Source organism: Rhea americana, unplaced genomic scaffold (genome assembly GCF_003343005.1).
Source record: "Rhea americana isolate MKP2758 unplaced genomic scaffold, rheAme1 scaffold_8, whole genome shotgun sequence".
In the NCBI taxonomy this organism is placed as follows: domain Eukaryota; kingdom Metazoa; phylum Chordata; class Aves; order Rheiformes; family Rheidae; genus Rhea; species Rhea americana.
In genome coordinates, this window is record NW_028186978.1 from 5040401 (window position 1) to 5062670 (window position 22270).

General features: G+C 40.5%; 1 protein-coding gene across 8 annotated transcripts in view; it reads right to left on the minus strand.

The window, feature by feature from the left end:
* LIMCH1 (LIM and calponin homology domains 1) overlaps positions 1–22270 on the minus strand; it is a 181091-nt gene that overhangs the window by 74532 nt on the left and 84289 nt on the right. The gene's annotated exons all lie outside the window — the stretch shown is intronic.

Genomic DNA, 22270 nt, shown 5'->3' on the forward strand with positions numbered 1-22270 from the left:
ACTTCTCCCCCACATCCTTTCATTAAACCAGTGAAACTTTCTTATGCAGGCAAATGTTGAGGGTCAGAAGAGAACAAGTTATTAGACTTGCAAGCTACTAAATCAGGAACCACAATGATGAATGTGTGGACARGTAAAGAGCAAATGTAGAGGCTGATATTCTGTAAGAGCATTCATCTAGCACGGCCAGCTCTTCTTTCCACTAAAAATGACTTGCCACATGAAGAGTTAGAGAACTAGAGTGTGTTTTAGATGCCTGAAATACAAGAGATTTCTCTCTCTCGCTCTCTTTTCCCCCCTCCCCTTTTTTTTAAAAAAAAGATTAGGAAGACAGGCAAAGGCTTGAAGAGATGGGGCAGCTTTCACCTCTTATCCCCTCCGATGCAACCAGAGCTTGACCACATCTGCTCTCAGGCTTTCGCTTAGGTGGTTCCAGCACAGCCCGGCGAGAGCAGTCCTGTTTACTTCATCAGAGTGCAGTGCTCAGCATGCTAATTGCTGTGGCACTCTGCATGCCAACAGTCTTGCACACAAAGCTTGCTGTCACCAGCCTCACCACAAGAAATACGGGTTTGGAAATTTAGAGGACTCCAAATCTGCTTTTTTTCCCTGGCTGAAACTTAACTGCTCTGGAAGGAAGCCAAGGCGAAAGGAACAACAGTTGAGAGAGCAGAAAGCCCATAACCTAGAGAGACAGCATCATTCATGACATGAAAAGATGCTTGTAAAATTCTCCATCTGGCTTACTGTTTGCATTATAATTTTTCCACGGTATTTCCAACTGCAACATGAGTAACTCTTATGTTTAGCCTTTGAAGGAGGACAGTTCTGGTCAGTTCCAACTGGTGGGTGGAGCAATGCGTAAATCTAATAGTGAAAGAGCATTAAAAAAAATTCCTAACAACATCTCCTAACAAAATTCACAAACCATACAGGATATACCAACTGAACAAGTTAGAAAGCAATCAAGGGTCAGGGAACTCCAGGGAGTTTTAATTGTGCCCCTTTTTATTCCAAAAGTTCAAATGATAAAAAGTAACAAAAATATCAGTCATTTGGCAGCCTGTGTAGTTTGCAAATTCAGTTCTTCTATGGATGAAATATCCACCTCTCAAAAAAACAGTGTCACAACCTTATGACTGTTTTTGTATGGTCATCATAAAAGCAACATTTGCCACCAGTCACTGTAACACCATGTCCCAAAGCGTTCCTTAGAAAGCTGGTATCTCACCTCAGTAGAAAAACCACATAGGCCAACAAGATTCAAGCAGTGATTGCTGAAAGAAGTTTTTGCTTCTGTTGACAACCCCATAGTTTTTATTTCCTAAYGGCCTTAACAATGGCAAGAGTTGTTTAAAAGGAGAGAAAAAGTGTTTTCAAGGAGAAATGTTCAGGTGATCCTGCCTAGACTTCCTAGGCTATTATTCACAAGCCAAAAGGTATCTCATCATACTGCAAAACTGAACTTACCCTACCGTGGTTCAGTGCTGGTGAAATTTGTACGTGTTAGTGCTGTTAGGACACTGGAGAACAACATTGCTATAGCACACAAAGGAGAATGAGTTTTATCATTAAAACCCAACCCCTAGGAAAGCTTTCTCTGTGGATTACTACACCTTTCATTGGCCAAGTCCTGGCTTCTTTAGTTCTCTGAAGATTTTGCTTCCATTTTACAAGCAAAATYATAATTCTTTATTGTTAGCTGCAACTACCCATTTTTTTGTAGTCATCTATTCCAAGGTCCCACTTCTCTGTAGCTACTGAAGTAATGAAAAATGAGAAAGAAGATTTAAAAGCAACAACGTATCTAAAGCATCCTAACCTTCAGAAAAGGGCTGAAACACACCTGTGTGCAAGTCTAGCCCTTCACAACCTGACATAGCTCACGCAAACGGGTCGCACAGCGGTGGCAAGGATCACAGGCGCAGTTTGCTGGTGCCTCCCCTTGCTGCAGTTGCTGGATGGGGGCAGACAGAGAAGCAGTCCCTTGGTCAGCACCCCATTTCCTCCAGCCCCAAAGGATCTGCAATGCTCTCCAGCTGCCTTGGTTTGGTTTTAGTCCACACAAGAAGTGTTCAGAGGCTCATTTGAATCAGACATCTTTCTCTGGTTCTTGTCTTTTGTACAAACAGAGGGTGAGCTTAAAGACTGCAGTCTTCAATTTCCCTTGCAAATTTGCTAGATTTTGTACAAAAGTAGGCTTTATCTATTAAAATCATAAAAATTATGAACAGTCTGCTTACAGAAGATGCTTCACTGCAGTGATAGATAAAAGACACAAACATAAGTTTTATCAGTTAACCAGTAAGTTAAAAAACAAGAATTCTCTGCTTGCCTAAGCAGAGTCCTGGCAGTTACCGTTAGTTCTGCATTACAYGCAATAGAAATGTTTTGCTAGACTGAATTTTGGAACAGAAAAATTAACAAACACACAAAACATCWCCACTTTTGGGGGCAAAGACAGCCACGGAGCAGAAGGAAGGGAGCACGGGGCAGTGACCCCACGGACCCCAGGCAGAAGGACGCATGGTGCTAGCCCGCAGCACGAGGAAGGAAAAGAGCACAGAGCTCCCCCCACCTCCTCCTGCTCGCACAATCGCATTTCAGCGCGATCGTCTTTTCACGATGGGGGACGAGACAGCTTCTCAGTTGCCTTGTTTGCAGATAGGAAATAACCGTCACCTCTACAAAATCGCCGTAGCCAGCACAAACACCTGCAGGTAACACACACCGCAGCAGAGGCAGAGKGACTACGTAAAGCGTAATGAGGGAAGAAGGGTGCGAGGGAGGGAGGACATGCCACTCGCTCATAAATATTTTTTTGATCTACTGTTTTTTAAAAAACAGATAACTCATGTGCTATAAATGTAAAAATATATTCACTGTAAACCATTAYGTCATTTCCCCCCCTACACACAAAGTGGAGCACAAAATCCTAAATCCTGTAAAAACAGAAATTGGCAGTTGTATAGGWTAGACACCCTGGAAAGCCACTGCAAATTCACACTGTAGCACTGCCAACACACAAGACAGCTCAAGCTAGTGAGAATCAAATATTCACAGCAGGCAAATTCTCTCCATAGGATCTGCTGATCAGATGCAATGGAAAACAGCTTGAATTTGGCCCACTTCCATTCCTTTCATCTTTCACAATAGTATACTAAGCATTCTCACTCCAACCACCCTGCAAATCCAAAACGCAGCTTATCACTGTGGAATGATCATTTATCAGATGTACACAGCCTAGATCAGGTATACAGATAAACTTAGGGAAAAAAAAACAATACCAACCTATATGTTTGCAGAAAATACTGAATAAAATGCTAAGTGCATGTCACATCAAAAAGTTTGGGATATTAATAGTTGCCAGTAGCACTGCACAGTTTTATAGGACAGCTGCAGAGGAACAGGTGGCATTTTTCATTTCTGGACTGCTCAAGTTCTTTATTCTGTTCCAGAATAAATTGAAGATTTCAAAGAAAAAAAAAAGAATTTCCAAACTGCTTTTCTGAGCAATTTCAAATTCAGGCACTTAAAAGCATTTTATTAACTCCTAACATTTCTTCCAAATTCTCTCATTTTTCCATTTAAATAAAAAACTGATAATGAAAAAAATACATAAAATCAATCGTTTTTGACAGATTCACAGTCTGACTGAAATGCAACACTGAAATATTCAGTTCAAATCTACAAGGAAAGGTGTTTTTTGAGATAAGCTGGGAACTTCCCAACATTCCCATATTTTTTTCCCTCCCAGGGGTTTCTTTGTAGAAAATTATTTTATGAAACACTGCTTTCCATAAGASTTTCCAAATCAGAAGATCTGGAAGCAACTCAGTTACAGTCAGGACATAGGCATTTAGAAAATTTAGGATGCTTTTATACCCAGAACATAAAGGACAGCACCACATCAGAACTGAAGGTGATCCCCGTAATATCATTAAAGGGGACAAAGCTATATACAACCCGAAAGGATTCCAGCAYGTAAGAGCCTTACCTAATAAATACTAAATGCATCACAAGGAAAAAGAGACTAAGAGTGACACTAGGACCAAAGAGGGAAAGTAAAACTCACCAGTCAGTCAGTCTGATCTGATCCTTGCCTCTCAAACTACAATAAAATTCCAGAGCAGCAAGCATTACCGCAGATACACCAACTGGCCGGGAAGCCAAACAGCTGCCATTCACAGATGTTGCCCTAACCTCACTCCACCCACCTCCATTCACCAGCTCACCAGCTCAGTTTCAGATACCACCCCAAAGAAAGCAAACAGAAATCACAAGAAACGGAAGCAGCAAAAGCAGGAACAGACTATCGCGCTACAGCTGCCTCTCCTTTCTCCTCAAAACAACACTTCACAGCAGTGAGACAGACGGAAAACAGTAGAAGGGCAAAGGAAAAAATTACTACCATGTGTGGAATCACATGAGCCTCTAGGACAAAAACTAGTCCCAGGGAATAAATGCAGTGACGATGAGATCAAAATGGGAAGAGTTTGGGGCTGGCAGAAGGCGAAGCTGTACAGCTCGGGAAGCCGCGCTGTCGGAGCGGCAGGGAAAAGGGCTGAGGTCCTCTGGGCTGAGCACCAGCAGGCAAGAGCCTGACAAGTGGCACCTGGAAGGGCTCAGCGGAGAAGACCACAAAGCCCGTCTCTGCGAAGGGAGACAGACCTTCTTCTGCTTCCCTTTGGGCAGTCAGCAAGGAAGGGATGTGTCTCCTGAAACGACAGTCCTGGTCACTGAGCAAAAAGGCAAAAAAAATCTTAGAAAAAACATGAAGGAGAAAAGGTCTGCTGAGAGCATTCTGCAACTACAAAGAACAAAACAGTAACCTCAAAAGTGGCTCTAAACAATCTGCAAATATTATCTAAGGCTGCCAAAAGATGTTCAGTATCAGATCCCCAGATCTGGCGATCAAGTGAGACCTGCCAACTTCCTACCAACGTGCTTAAATTCTACTGCTTCCAATGGGACTTAGTATATTGGAAATTAATTTTCTAGGTTGGATTACAAATGCCTAAATTGATAAGTGCAAAACTTACCCTACTTTGATAGTGTGAAGCAGGGCAAAAGAAAGAGCACACTCCATTTATCTTCTTAGTGAGCTTCTTCTCTTTGCATTTTTGACATCCAGCAAAATCTTTTGCTACTAGTTGCAATTATTAGTCTCATATAAAACATGAGCACATTTATTCTATATTAATGGAGCATTTCAACAGAAAATAAACAAAAAGAAGCATGCATGAGAATTTGGGGAGGAGGCACTCTGAAAAACACACAATACACCAATGAAGTGTTTTAAGCAAAGCACATCATATGCATATTTGCCCCTCAAGTTTCCTTCCRAAAGCACACTGTTTAAAATTAAAAGCTTGCAATTCCGTAAGTAAACAAGAAATAGAGTAGCAGTGTTCAGTCTTAACAAATTGATTGTCTTTGAAATTTCTTAAATCTGTCCTTAATCATCAGCTGGTTTGCTTTTCAAAAATTTTGGCCTGTAACAAATTTCAACCACATTTCTAAGTTTCTTATGTGACCTAGTGTATTAATACTGTGGTTATCGCTAAAATCCCCTAACAGGAATGGCCATATCTGTGCATAACGAAAGGCAAATGCAAGGAGTTCAGAGCATAAAATGGCTTTGCAGGTCCCAGGCAGGAAGTATAAACACAGTGTGAAATCTGGGTACTGAACAGAATAGATTATTTATCTTATTTCTGCAAATTTTTTAAATGAGCTTAAAATCTCTGCAGCAAGCTATGATGTAGAAGGAGGGAAGAGACACTGTAGACAGGGAAGGGGAAGGATAATAGGGAAAAGGAGGAATAGGAGGGGGTCACAGGAAAGGARATAATCAAGAGCAGCCTTCAACACAACAGCAAAAGCAAGCCACGCGGGGGTGGGAGGGGAGCGCAGAGTGTGAGCACCAAGCAGACCCAATGACTTCACTGTTTAAGTAGGCCCTGATATATTGCCCCTCGCTGCATCAGGTCATCATCCCCAAAGACACAAATGAAACATTTAAACAACTGGGGGATAAGTCAACATCCCAGTCTTTTGGAGGACAGCAATCAGATGATGCKTATTTCTTCAGGTTTGCCAAATCCAAGATACACCAGAGTAAGACGTTTTTGTTTACAGTGATGAAGACACAGCACAGGCAAGCAAATCAAACCCCCAAAGCATGTTCAGGCTATTCACTAGCTCTGATGCTGATGAAATCATAGCCAGATGTCAGCATCCACCCAGTCTTGGAGAACAAGTGCCTACCTCATGCCATATGCTATCGTTACAGCCACGCTATGGCCAAGGAAGGGGTCAAAATGTCCTTTCTACTCCCTCTCCACAGCTTTTCGGTACCAAATCATGCTTCTTGGCTTCTGAGGATTTGGGTCTCAGTTTTGTGTGTTACCCACTTATCTTTTTCTTTTTTCTTTTTTTGGATGAATAAACCTCACCAACAGCAAGCTCATGTACAGTGACATGCAGCTAAAAGCCTCCTAGAAGGTGCTGGGAACTCATCTTGTTAAATCTAGAGTCAGATGGGTAAAAACACAAAGAGAGAGGTGACGCCAGCAAAAAAGCAAAGCTAGATTCCTTTTGCTATGATGGAAAGGACTGTCATTTGCCTCGCTCTGTGTTGTTGGCTGGGCTATGGCACATGCCATTATAAAACTTACTGCAGAGTAGGCTGGGGAGAAAAAAAGAGAATGAAAGAAACATCACAACACAATGCTCTCAGCGCAACAGGAGCTCAGGATTTGAGGTCTGTACCCCTTCCTACCCATACTCCTGGGAATATTTACACTATCTCAAGAAGGAATGAAGAAAAAAAAAAGCCATGAAGACAAATTTGACCTTCACTTGCTCTCACACATCATGGATTATGAGTCCTGGAAGTAGGATGATATATATATCTAAACAGAGATTTCAAGGAACCCTGAAATCATGTTTAGTGTCACAACATTTCTCTCCAAACATTCTTTTGGGGCAAACTGGACATTCTCAGTTCTCTGTATATCCTTGCCCAACAACTGAGCTTTACAGCAAAATATGCAAATGGATAAGAAATCCATAACCAAGAACAAAATGCTCTTTTCTAGCTTTGATGTATTTCTGTGTAATTATTAGGACATGATTTGTTAAGAAATAACATAATTGTTAAGAAAACTACACAGCATGACTACTTACTTAGGAGATCTCAAGGACAGCCATCTAGAGCAAACTTCTTCCAGTAAACAAAAAACACATAAACTTTATTAACTCCAGAGTGATAAATTGTAGCAACTACTACAGTAAATACTGTGAAGATGAAAAGAGCCTACAAATCAGTGGGTTACAAGTAATGGGACCACCAACCTGAGCCTTAAATATGAAGGAGCAGAGTTTCCACTAGACATACCATTTAGAAGTAGACTGACCTGCATATGAAAAAAAGAAATTCATAGATGAATAAAGTTGAATTGCCTCTTGAGTGATATACCTGAAAAGTACACCCTCAGGGTAGTTTAAAAGAAACACTGCGAATAGCTCGAGCTCCAACACAAACAAGTCTTTCATGTGTTACATACAGCAATCAGCTACACCCAAACATCGCTGAACAAACCTTTACCTTTCCTGACTGCTGTCATGGCAATCATGTGTTAAGCCACATGTGCCATAGCACAACAGATGTTTCCCAGGAGCTATTATATGTGTGTTCCTGCTGAGAAACTGTACTATGGTAGTTATAAAGATTACCTATGCGAAGTAAGTCTATGTGCTACTTTTTTCCCCCATGTTTTCCTTAACTATGTTGGTAGATCTAATACAAGATACTAGCTTTTCTTACGTACTCTTCCTTCCTTTCTCTGCCAAGCTTCCTGGGATCCGTTTATCACATCTGGTGTCTCACRGCACGTTACTCAGAGCCTGCTTTCTACCTTTGCTTGAACTATGGAGAAAATAATAACCCTATTTTCCAGGAAGAGCTGTCTGACTGCTCCAGGGAATCATCAGGTCCGACTTGCCACAGGAGTTTTGAGATGGAGCAGAGGAGGAAAACGAGGCCAATCCTGTACACCTCCACCTGAAAAAGCGTGTTGGACGATCACTACTTGTCTTACACAACCTATTGTGAACTACAGTAGGGCACTTTGAGCATAATCAGTGCAATGCACTTGCAAGCACATACACAGAGATGACTATCTGGAAAACACTTTTTAACTTGTGATCACCAAAATGAATGTTTCTGTTGCTCCCTCTCTGCACATCCAAACCAGACAGCAAGGACAGAAAGAGAAACTGGAAATAAGCATTCATGAGATTTACACCTGATGTTTTTCTGATACACGAGAGTGAACCTAATTAATCATAAAGTAACAGATGGCTGTATGACACARAGACATTTTAAGAGTTATAGCCTTAATTCTTATTTTCTCCTGGTCATTTCTCAGCTGTCTTCCTATTCAGGCACATTAGCAGATTTCATTTGCATTGTATGGAAAATACAGGATATTATGAAAATGTGTGCCTGATGAATCTCAGTTGAAAAGGTTTCGCTGCATCCAGCTGTACAGAACTAGCTGTGTATGAAATTTTGAACATTCAGGGCCAGAAAAAAGCTGGCATGCGCAGTGTACTTTTAAGGCACGAAACTGTAACAGTACAAAAGAACAGATATTTAAAAATTGAAACCAGCTCTCCAAGAAACCTCTGCAAGTGAACATATTACCACCACCGGCCGCATCAGATAATCTCACAGCAACTACTAACATGACTTTACTTTCTTGCCCCTTGTTTTTACTTGGTATGTTCTCTTTCGCTTGATATATTAAGCAGAGTTATCTTCCATTTAAGTGAACAAACAGTAACAACCRGCCAATACTCAGACTTCTCTCAGCAGACACATCAATCAGCTATGCAAGGATCAGGGTTCTGCACAGCCAGAGCAGTTGGAGGCCTCTGAGCCCCGATATCCAAGCACAACTGCTGAAGGTGGGCCTCAAAAGACACAAGAAAGCTGCCTGTGGGGGCCGAGGGCCTGGCAGTAGCTGTTAAAATCAGACCAAATTTCTATTCCCAAAGGCAAACAGCAAAATAGTGAAACCGCCAAGGAGGACTCATTCCTGCTCAGTTCATGACCTCTGGAAAAAAAGCAACAAATTCCTTTTCTCCTTTCAAATTAAACATCTACTCTTTATTGCCAAGGAATATGTTTTAATAATCTGTGGTGTTCAAGGTTTGATAAACATCAGAAATCTCTTTGCTGCTGTTATATGATACCTGCCATACATTTTTCCCCCACTCATAGCTTTGCATTTTCATGCCAACATTACATAAAACATACTGTACCTCTTCAGTGTTGGGGTTTCCTTGCAAATGCTTCTAAAAGAAACTGTTCAAGTCCAAAAAATACTAAGTTTTTTTTTAATTGTTTTTTTATACTGAATGAAGTTCCAGCACATTCCAGTTGAAAAAAAATTACATTATTATTTTACTTCCAGCAAAAAAAAAAATAAATTGAAAGCTTTCACACTTGGTTGTCTAGAATGACTTCAGTGAGGAAAGGAAGGGGAAAAAAATCTGTGTAAGTCTGTTTGTTGCATGTGCATTTTACAGACAATCAAAGTATCTATGCAAAAAGATTTTAAGTAAATCAATGTCTAGTCTTAACTTTGACCATACATATTGTAACTGTCTAAATTAATAAATATCAAAATCCATTTACCTGTAGATTCTCAGACTCAAAAACATGAATTTGATGTCCAGGTGTCATACGGCTGTAACTGTAAAAATTATGCTGAAATTTTCCTATTTTGGATTTAATATGGTAAATATTCAAGATAAGACAAGTGACTCAATAGTACTGCAGTGACTTTATTTTCTGTCCCTTTTCAATCATCAATAAATTATTTGTTATACATAATTCGAACGTTGACAGAATTATTATCAAAGCTATAGTAACTGTAAATTTGGATAGACTATGCAAAATAGCCAACTGCCATTATTACTGTTGATTAAGTCTAGAGAGGTTGTGCAGATGCTTTTGAAGGGCCACTTGGGAAGCAGGTTCCATGGGTTGCATTTGGATGACATAGTGGTTTACAGTTCTGAAGACCAAGTTTGCAGCAGGAAGGAAAAGAACAATTATATACTATATTCAAAAAGCAGAATGTAAATTGCCTAACATTTATGGGATAAATCAATGATAAAGTCAAGATGGAAAAAAAGGAATTTTTCTTAAATGTGTTTTTTTCTTGATGAAAGGTTTTCTCCCAACTCTTGCAAAATGTTATGGTTCAGGTTCCTCTAAGAGGCAGAATATAGAAGAAGAGGGCCTCTTCTCTCTCAAGACATAATTTCTGTTCTTCCCTTTTCTGTTAACACACTACAGGTGTGCTTGAAGCCTACTTGTGCTACATCTTCTCTCCTCTAGGAATGCACAAAGTGGCACATATGGGAAGATGGACATAGGTATTGCACCAGCTCTCAGGAAGTAAGCCGTAGAGGTGGCAGGAGTAGCTTGTCAGACTTAGGGGCAGGAAAAGAAAGGGGGAAAAAATCAGTTATTACTGAAATTTTACTCCTTAAATTTCAGTTTATACCTTGCCTTCTGTCCTAACCAGATCTGCAAACATCTTTTGTTTGTAGAGAAAAACAACTAAACCACACTTATAATTAATCTTACCTGGGTATAGCCAAAGCCTCCTGCCTAGATCAGTCACATAAGTAAGACTTGCAGAGGTATTCATGCATCATCAAACAACAAGCTTTCAACTCCTGACTTGCTATTTCTGAAAACTTTTGCAATTTAAAGACAGATAATATAGACAGAAACAAAACTTAGCTGATGACAGTCTATAAATGAAAAGGGCAAATTTAAAACAATTGCTGTTCTTTCCTTTTCCCAATAAGGAGACTCAGACTACAGTTGGTTGGTCAAAGAGAGGTGTATCCAGACCGGATAACCAGTATAGGCCAGCAAGATTATTAGGCTAGGCTTCACGGGCCATGAACGCAGCTGTATTAGCTCGACAGCCAACAAGAAGCTGCCAGCAATTTAGCTGATTTAGAGCACTGCAGAGCCCCAGGTCTCAAACCAGCTCACATGCCTCCAAACCACACCTGCAGATGCAGATTTCTAGAGAATGCAGATGTTACACACGGCTACCCAAAATCCGCTCAAGGCCAGCAGGACGTAATGGTTCTGGCAAACAAACACCCCTGCACTGTCCTTCCTAGTGACCAGGGAATACTCATCAGACACAGCATAGCCTCGCCTGAAGCATCCAGGCCCAGCAACTAATGTGCTGTTCTTAACTCTGGAGAACCTACTACACGGCCACCTGGGATCTACAAGATAAACAGACATACTGTCATTCAAATATCGGGGGTACAGAGCTATGCAGTCACCGTATGTGATGTGGGAACACCATCCAAGCCCAAGCAGTTCTGCATATGCTGTGTGGTGTACATACAGTGAGCCCAACAACCCAGACCTACCAGACCTGCTGGGCATACTCTTCATACCTGACTTGCACATGCTAGTACCAGCCTGCCCAGAGCTGTACCGGGTGTACACACAGCTGTACGTACAGTCATGCATGCCCAGACTGTGCCTACGATTGCAGAGTTACTGTAGCATCAGCTAGTACATGGGCAGTGTCCATCTTCTGGGGCTTTAGGGGTACCTGGACGACCTGGTCTGTGCTCAGCCGGGGTGGCAAACATTGCTGCTGAGCCTGAGTGGGCTGGCTGTTCAGTAAGGTACCCATACCCACAACATGCAGATTATCCAAGGTTTCTGTCACCTGGCATTACCCAAACTCCACCTTCCATTATCCTGAATGCAAGAGCTGACTATTTTCCTCTTATTTACTTCCCATCCACTTCCTAGCCTCAGCTGGGCACTTTTATTCATCCAGCATGTACTGTATTGTTACAAAAGACAAGGTTATATACTGATTAGAAACAGTATTTGCATATTGTTATACAAAAAGAATAAATCATAATGGAAGCTCTGACAGAGGATACTGACCACAGTCTTTGCAGGTTTTTAATTCGTAATTTGCTTACATAAATTGTCTGTACACAGGCCTAACCTAATATTGCTCTAATTCAGTGAAAAAAAGACAAAACAAAACAAAACAAAAAATTAAAAAAAGGAATAAGCAACATAAACTATTCTTGGGAAGATAAACTATCTTCCCAAGATAGTACTTTTAATGTAAGTACTTTGACAAAGCCAAGTATGATTGTACCTACTTGCAGCTCTTTAAAAAGATGTGAATGTCTAGACTCCAAGAAGTTTCAGTACTCTAAGATCATATTTAAGAAAGCAAATTTTAATCAGAATTGGGTAGCTCTAGAAATTGGGTAGTAGTATTTAAAAAAATCAAGTGATTAATCTCTGATCAATCAGAGAGTAAGGGCTAAAGAGCATTTAAGGTCTCAAACGCCCCTGGGAACTAGCCAATTTACTGTAATACTGTGGATGCTGACTGTAGGCATTTTGGGGAATTTATATTTTCTCATGCACTGTCCTCATGCTTATGAGTAGTTTCTTCTAAATTTCAATACAGCTACCCCATCATCCTCCCCAAAATTCTGCACTGCTGATAGGCTGATGAAAACCCAACAGCAGTTAGACCCCAGGTTTGCTGATAATACTATCCTGACAGATACCTCTGTGTCCCCTTTCTAATTGCATCTGAGTGTTGTATCTTGATTAAAAACTTTTGAAGGCAGTGCGTTTTTCATTTGTTATATAGTATCTAGCACAAAAGGGATGAACAGATATATACCAGTAAGCTTGATACTTTCTCTACAGGAAAATACATTTTGATCACTGCTGACATCATTCAAACATCTGAAATGCTCAGAAATTGAGGCGAGACAAATCTGAAGATACAGCTCTTAAACTCCCCTTAAACTAATCATAATATTTGACTGACTTTTGCTCTTTCAGTTGTTTTAGACGGAATGAAAGAACAAGCAACAGTTAGCATGATATTTCTGAAAATAAAGTATCATCTGTTCTGAGCTAATTCTGCTAATACCTTGCTCACTCAAATTTTTGTTTGACTGCAACACTTCTCTGAGAGGATGTAATTATCTTGCTTATATAAAATTCCTGTCCTCTGAAATATTAAACTCAGTCACTATTCAGCACTATAAAAATAAAATACTGGTGTGCACACTAATATGGAAGATCAAGCTAGCCTGGCTTTGTTTCTCAGAAAGCCCAAAGCAAAATAAAAACAAATCTCCAAAAAACTAACTTAAAATCATGTTTCTCTTTTATGTAAATCTATTACTAAACACTGAGTTCGGCAGTAAATTTTAAGTGCCATTTTGGTGCACAGGAAAGTATTTATTTCTTTATATTTGCCTGTTGATAGGCTTTTATAAAAGTTTAGGCAGAATTGTACAAAAAAGTTTTTCTATTTCTGCATATGTCAGGTTACAGCTATATAAACTATTTTTCTAGATCAGCAGTTGAGAGAGTTTATTAGCTTGTGCTACTGACCTATGCAGACATTTTTCTGGCACTTTTTCACTGCATGTTTATAGTATCACCTCAGTTATCCAAAACTTCTTGTTATCCCAACAAGGGTCAAATTCCTGACAAGTATAAGTTACACTGAAAATTCCCCTGGATTACTTGAAACCTCAAATAACTGAACCTATTCACTGTCCTCCCTTTTAAATAACAGAGGACATACTGTATAGTGGTGCTAATACTGTGTAGCTGATTCCCGTAACTCAGAAATTAATACATAAACGTCACACTTGCTATCTAGCAGACTTGTTAGCCCTGATCTGAAAACCAGGTTCAAGATGCGGATAGAGTTTAAAGAAGGGTCCTACCCATTCACGTAGGTTGAAGGAAACAGGAGGCAGGAAGGACTGCAAGGTTAAGAAATAAAATTTTAAAAAAGCAAAAAGCATAGTATTCCTGATCCATGCACTGCTGACCAAGGAAACAGAGCCATTTTACAGTTCAGTCCCCTGCAGCTGAAGAAACGACCTTGAATCCCCCCTACAGTCAACCACAGGCTTGCTGCTGCCGGCATGGCAAATATATGTCCCACCAACTCCTCAGCTTTTATATTTGGGCTCCATTCCTTAGCTCCATCTCCTCAAACACAGCGCAGAACCCAGCAGCTAGCAATCAGGCCTGCGCTTCTCCCTGAAAGTACTCACCAAGCAGCTTAGCAGGCACCTCTAGGACTGTATTTTCTGAGCTTGAATGTGACGATGAAGATGCACTGGTTTGCCAAGACCTACTGGCAGCTCTTTCACTCAGCCACTGCAAGGCATTGCTCTAAAATCCTGTACACTGTTGCTAGGTAGGGGTTGTAAAGTTAGCACTGGTTTTGGAAAAAAACAGCAAGCCTCCTGCCAACCAAGCTAAAAATGGTATTCAGAGGACAACRGTGATGAGGCAGCTTTCATTAAGAGAAGGTATTAGAAACATCCGGGAACTCTTGGAAACCAGCAGTGGGATTTGCTTGGCTGTGCAGCCAAGCTACACAGCACACAACCACCTGAGTAGTCATATAAGGCAAGAAACAAGCAGTGCACCAGCCACTAGGGCTATCAGTTTAAGGCCTGAATATTGTTGCTCCACAACAGGTGCAAGGATGAGATTCACCTCTGGCTCTGAGTCCAACGCTGCTCACAAAACACAGATACAACTTTGCAGCATACCAGCTCCAAGCAACATCCCTCTAGCTACTGCAATAAACAGCGAGAAAATAATGCCAACATTACTACTAAAAAGAGATAAGAAAGGAGGGAAAAGTGCAATATTAACCAAGTGAGGCTGTATAGGGAAACATGAGATTAATTCTAAATTCTGCAYGAGAACTAATGGAATCCAAGGAGAAAAGCAGAGGTGATAAGGCAGCATATAGAAGTGACTAAGTTGAKTTTAACTTATTACGCACTTGCATGCATGCACACATTTAGCAGGTTCAATACTGTCCCACAGTATTGTCCCAAGCAGAAAAAAGCATTCCCTATCTAAGTAACAGTCYTTCTGGCACGACGATTAGGAGGCAGAAGCAACCAAAGAGGTGAYAACAGGGCGAGGACTTCTAACAGAAGAACAACACTCCAATATAAGGATTACCTCTGCATTGCAATATTCATTTTCTAGATCATTATTCATATCACTTGCCACAAATGCATGCATAACTCTCCCAATGAGCTGTGGCACAGATCTCCCAGTACCACAAGACTATTCAGCCTTCAAAAGGTTAATGGTTAATGGGTTTGATGGACCTCAGTCAAATGCTTCAGCTTACCATCATATTTTTGCTCAAGCAATTAACTCAGCTGCTTCCTTTGTAGCATTAATTTTAACAGCTTTACAATAGTATCATTAGACCTCTGAACATTTAAGAGGAAGTACATTACAATTGGAAAGTATTGTGCCAAGCAGGAAGCAAGTGGCTTTAATCCAGACACACCGAGGAATGCAAAAGGCAAGTAGACTTCAGTGTATTCTCCAGCCTCTGAACTCTTGACTGCAGCACCGGACTGCAGAGTTTTACTGGACTCTCCAACCAAAGCAGTCATGCACTCAGACCTTTACAAGCAACTGGGACATACTCCCCTCGTTCATCTTTTTGCTTGTTTGTTTTAAGCCAAGGAAACAACTGCAGTGTGATCTCTGGAGTGAAACGTGTTCCATCGCCTGCATTCAGCACGTACGCTCCTGCCAGTGACATGCACATCATCCAACAGAAAGCCACTTGCAACGCCCGGAAAGGCTTTCAGCATAGAAACAGGACTAATAGTTGCTAGCAGACGTAAACTGCAACAGAATTCRTGGAGCTGATTCACAGCCAGAAAGGAGATTAGAGACAGCATTCTCCTTCCACTGTCTTCAATTTAAGGACTGGGATCAYGACAAACTTTTGCTAACTTGCATTTGCAGTCTTTTCAAAAAAGAAGGAAATAATAGGATGCTTGGGCTGCACTGGCGTGTGTTGAGGTTGCAGACCTGTCAGTCTGACGCTGTGCCATCTCTTTTGTGCCAGCACCCTCCTCTTTCACATCTCCAGCGTTGCCATCTTCTGGTTACGAAAATTCTCCAGGCCACAGGCTGTATCACATGCGTTTTATAAGCAGCAGCACCTCCATCATGCATGCTCTATGCTATAAGAAGGCAGTAGCACCAAATACAGCAAATATTCTTTCTCRGGTCGATCCCATTTACACAGAAGATTGCTCTCTGCCAAATAAATAAACCCTGGGTTCTGRCTGTTCCCTGGAGCAGAAGCTACATGTCACTGGAAAAGACAGTTGAAGATCAGGGACAGTATTTATAGCACAGACCTACAGACTCCAACCTGTGAGAGGCTTTCCTGAATTAGGGGGTGAGAATACTACTAAGTATAATTTTAAACACGGACAACCTTTAAACTGYGGATTTCAGGATAAGGCCTTCCCAGGTCCTGTGTCCTTTGATTTTAGTCAAACTTAAGCATTGCATCTAAGTTTAAACTTTCTAGTTATAATTTCACAATGACTTCACAGCTGATTAAGTTTGTTTTASTGCCAAAAAGAATGACATCTTTTTCCAATCCAGCGAGCCTGTTCCTCTCCTCCTGTCTCACCTCCCTTCGTGCCATTGCATGCTGCAGCTGTGGGATGAAGAGGAAGGGTAGTCTTCAGCCAGATCAGTTCCTCTATCCAGCTAGCAGCCATATGAATACTAGCGCTGGCATGGCAGAGCATGTGGGAATGTCAAATTTAGATCAATTTAAAGCAACCACAGCCTCAGGTCTAGTTTTGCTTGTTAACAACAAAAGCTGTAAATGCAGCTTTTGCCCTTTTGTATACAACTTCTTTTACCTCAAGAAATGGATATTCATAGCTCTGTTTATTTTATGTGCTGGCCTACACACCCATAGCACACCAGCTTGGTGCATCTTTTTATATCCTCATTGGCAAACTAATCAGTTTTGCAATGCAAGTCACCCCAAAATTGCAGATGCCTGGAAATAACTTTTGCTAACAACGCCACATTCCTGACAAGGCACAGGCAACACATTCACAGACCCAAGGCACGCAATTCCTCCACAGAATGCCCCTAAAATTGATGCACACCTCCAGAGCACATGGTATTTGCCCAGCTATTAAGAGAAGTCACAAGTTTCAACAGTGGGATTTGTCCTGAGGAGTCTGGAGTCATTCCACTCAAGAGGCCTTTCGTTTCTAAGACAACRGCTTGAAGAAGGCAGTGGATTCTCTGCTTCATTTAATGCAGCCCTAAGCTGCAAAGGGAAAGGCATTTTGTTTTGTTAAACTATCACTTTTCTGATACTCRCAGATACGAAGAGTTTGTTGTTCAAAAGCCTGCCAGTTCGATCAAAGTCAATAAACCTGCTTAATAMAAATTATGGTTGAACTTTCAGAAGGACACTTTAGGATCTGAAAGCAAATCTAAAAATTAACCCAGTGGGCAATCTGCATTTTCCACAGGTGCAAAATGAGCTGCTACTGGAAACCAGCTGCCCTCCCCAACCCGAGGAAAGAYTCTGTCATTTATAGAAAAGGTTAATGCCATGATAAGGGCAAGCTCACGTTTCAGCTGCCTAGCATTAGGTTTTCAGCAGCAGCAATATTTTCTTTTTGCCTTTTTCAAATRTTATCCCTGGAATCCTTCATTTTATTAAAATTTCTATATACAAAAAAAAGAGTAAACAGAACTGCCACATAAAGCCTTTATTTAAATGGTTTTATAAATAACATCTTTGTGAAGCCACTTGACAGCCCAAAGCAGGTAGGTTCTTTGATTTTAATCAAGCACTTTTTTTTCAGAAGTGTGGTACTTGGCCTTCCCTTCTCAAGTCTGGGCAATAAAACTGTCTCTGTGCAAAACAGAAAAAAAAATCAAAAATAAAATCCTCCCTATAAYCATCCTCTCTTGGTTTTTAACACAGAAAAGAATCTCCTTACTCCTGATTTACATATTAAACATTTAAGATTATTTAATATGAACAATGTTATTTATAAACACATTCATTAGAGTCATGGTTGAAAACTCCAGTTGGAAGAGCAGTCTAAAATCAGGCTGTGACCACCACAAGAATGTCTACGATATTTTTGTAAGTGTTATTTATTATTTATATTAACATACTGTCTAGGAGTCCTGGCGATGGAGCAAGACCAATGGGGTGAGGTGTTGGACAAAAACAGACTAGCAAGTGATCCTTGCCACAAAGTGCTTACACATATTATTAGCATTTGACCAAGCCGAGTCAGGGCATTCTCAGTAACAGAGTTCAGCAACTCAGGGCACCGTTTAAGCTGGCTGTGAGACTGCACATTCAAATCCTAACCAGTCTAGTTTGGGAACATGATTAGGTTATACCTATAGCTGTGGTTCACAGCTATCAATTACATGTCCTACAAACCTTCATGCACATTGGCTATTGTTGTCTTGTCCATCAAGGAAAATGTCCAAGGCACTCCGGGTGCTCTGTGACAGACCTGGGCTTACAATAAGGGACAAATTTCTGGGCACTGGCAGAAGGTATGGCAGAAAGGGACAGTATGATTAGTAGGACAAGCAGTGATATCCATCCACGACCAGCTTAGCTAATCAAATGTACTATAAGCACTGCAGCCAAGGAGAGAACTAGAAGAAAAAAGGGCTTTAAAGACCACAGTGGAGCTGATCTGTAGAAGCTCTGTTTGAATGTTCTGGCTGGTGCTAGTGATGCAGGAAGCACACAATAACTGCACAAGGGTCCATAACTAGCATTTCAGAACCAACCAAGACGTCATTCATTTCAAGTTCTACTTCCAACCACTGTAAGCCCAGAAGTCCAGCTCATGGGTAAGGAAAGAACAGACCCATCATGGATACRAGAAACAGTTTGTGAGCCAGGGTGGGATGACAGACAAAGATCACAAGGAGCTGACTGAACTCACTTCTCTAAGAGTGGATTAATTCAGCTCACTCAACAACAAATAAATAAATGAGATAGAGTCATTCATCTCCCTTTGTTTTCATGATGGGTGATCCCTTTTGTTCATTTTMTATTATTTCAGCTTCTCTTACCTCCATAAATCAGCTTAAAGTTTAAATTTGGAAGTCAGAGCAATGAAGACCCAACTTGAGTGCAGCAGTGGAGTATGTCTCCAGCACATATGCTACTGTCAGCACGATCATTAGTTTCCAGCATCAAAAGTATGTGAATTTTTGAGCCAAATACATCAGCATAGCAAGTATATGCACTTCGTCCAACAAAATATTAACGAGATACCAGCATTGTGTGTTTTGCATTTAGCTTACTAGTCCTCCTCTAAATGACACAAAGAGAACGATGCTTTCTGGACAGCATTTGCAAGGCTACTTGGGAACAATAAAAAATTTCAATCCAGTCTAGAACAACAGCTGAATTTCAATTTAAAGTTTTAGTTTTTATTGTTTTCCATCTCATTTTCCCAAATGCCACTTCCTCCATGCCTGCTGCCAAAGCTGAATTGATGGCTGCTTTCATCTTCTCTTATGAATTAACTGTCACTGCGGACTGTTCCATGCAGACTCCATGTACAAACAGCCTGGTTAAGAAACACCTGTTAGTTTACTTTTGTATTTTTCATAAAATTTAGAAATGATTATGAGTACAACACATGGCTAAATTCATTAAACAGGAGTTTTGTAACATAGCTCTGTCTGGCTCAGATAACACCAAATGAAACAGGCAGGAAAAACTAACTGGAAAATGAATTCAAAGGAAGAGTCGAAAAAGCTTAGGGGGAAAAAAAGCATACAAGGACACTGCAGAAATGAACTTGTTTTTCAAGACACTATTCTTTTAGAGAAGGAATCATTAAATTGCAGTATTTGATGAGCCAAAGCACACAGAGCTGTTCCAAACCACTGGCCAGGCCCTAAATGTTGCTCTAGTCAAATATTCAAAAGTCACAACTGAGGTCAGGCACAAGAGATGAGGTGAAGCCGGTCGCTGTTTAGCCAGGAAGAGCCACAGAAACACRGGCAGAATTCAGCTGTGGTGTTTGCTGCTTCACATTCCATCAACATTCGCAAAAGTGCTTTGGGGCCTGGAGTGCCAAGAACTTACTGTTTTGAGATAGTTATGAAATTTTGCTTCTGTTTACTTCACATGTAACACAGCTTGCACAGCACGACTTCTTTATGGATACAACAGTGCTGGCAAATGAATTTGTCCCGCATCAATAAAAAGTACAAAATAAGGAAACAGAAAATTATCATGTATTATGAATTTAGGTATTACAGTAGCAGCAGGCTCTTTTGAAAAACTACTATAAAGAATTAAAGGGAGAGTGAGACATTAGGAGGAAGAATGAGAAGATATTTTTTAAGAAAAATAAAAATATAATGAAACTGAATTATGAGTGGGAAAGTTTGACAAAAAATAATGTACATGAGTTAAAGTTCCATCTATTTCTCTACATTTTCAATTTGTTTTTAATTCTATGAAATGCACTGTCCTATATTTCTGTCTTGTATTTTCAAGTTCATAGCCGCATGAAGAAAAGAGTCCCATTTGTTGAGCTTAACTAACAAGGACAAATTCCTGAAAACCAATACAGCATTGAAATATCTTTAAGATATCCTATGACATCAAAAATATCCTGGAATTTATGCAACAGTGTAAAAGGCAAATCACAAGCACGAACAGATAGGCAGCGATTCTTAACAAGGTTCATAGCAAGTTCCCAAAGACAATTTTTCCAAAAGAATCTTCCTAGGAAAATAATCATGAAAACAAAAAAATCTTGTTGTCATAGGAACCAGATTTTTTAAGCAGTATGTTACAGCTATGTTTGCCTTAGTACAATAACCATACAACCAGGTGGCTTTTGCTGAGCTATTTGTTGCATTCCTAAATCATACAAATATCACAAAGATGAGGACYGTACACAAACTAAAAACCGGATGCCACAGTAAACAGATTTTTCTTCGGTAGCACCGAAACATGAGCCAAGACACAAGCTAAAGTTCAGYCCTTCAACTTTGTCTTGGCTACTTCCTACTATTATATGTGAGACTCTTTCACATAGTCTCTGAAGTAAGTGTCTAAGCTCCTGTGGGGATTGTTCAAGGAACTGAAGTAATGCTATAAGCTTTGCTAAACTCTGTCAAACAAAAGATAAGGCAGAAACCATTGCTTTTCTCACAGAATAACATTATTCAGTGAGGGGAAGTAAATCTAAAAAAAATGTTTTTAAGGAAAAAAATATCAACATATAGTGATCACCATTAAAGGGTAAAACTTARCTAAGATGATGCTGAGAAAAAATCTGTTTCTCTGGAAGTAACAAATATGTTACACTACGCAGTTGAACAAAATAACAATTGGTAGTATCATTAAAAACCAGTTGTTTTTATTTCAGTCTATGTCAAACCAAACGAATGAAACTGACAGCAACTCACTGAAAAATTGCTGGTTTTGTAAAAATCACTTATAGTGTAATCATATTCACTGTACGCTACTAACCCATTATTGTACGCCTTTTGCAGCTTCTGGTCTTCTAATTAATAACTCGGCCAAAATATTTTTCAGGCTTGCACAATTAAACACATGAAATGATGCTTCTGGAAAGCTGGCAGCCTTACGACAAAGGTGTTCAGTATCAATTTCTCACATGGGAACATTTCTTCTGGAAACATGGTTCTCTCAGCAAAGCCTGTTATTCCTACATGGGTTTCATATGTTCTTTGGATGTCCTGTGGATTTCACTTTTTGGTGGGAACATTAGTTTTCTGGATTAATGAATAACAGAGCAGGAGTGAGAAATCATTTAATCAAATTTAATACTCCCTGTAAGTCTAAATATCAAAATGATGGTTTGGTCCTATGCTCCCTTTCACCTCATCTCRAGTMCTGTGTCCAGTTCTGGGCTCCCCAGSACAAGAGAGACATGGAGCTACTGGAAGGAGTCCAGCGTAGGGCTACRAAGATGATCAGAGGGCTGGAGCACCTGCCCTRYGAGGAACGGCTGTGAGAGCTGGGCCTCTTCAGCCTGGGGAAGAGAAGACTGAGGGGGGATCTKATCAATGTGTACAAGTACCTGAAGGGAGGGTGTCAAGGGGACGGGGACAAACTCTTTTCAGCTGTCCTGTGTGACAGGACAAGAGGCAATGGGCAGAAAATGAAGCACAGGAAGTTCCGCCTGACCGGAGGGGGAATTTCTTCTGTGTGAGAGTGACAGAGCACTGGACCAGGTTGCCCAGAGAGGTTGTGGAGTCTCCAGGCCCGCCTGGATGCAACCCTGT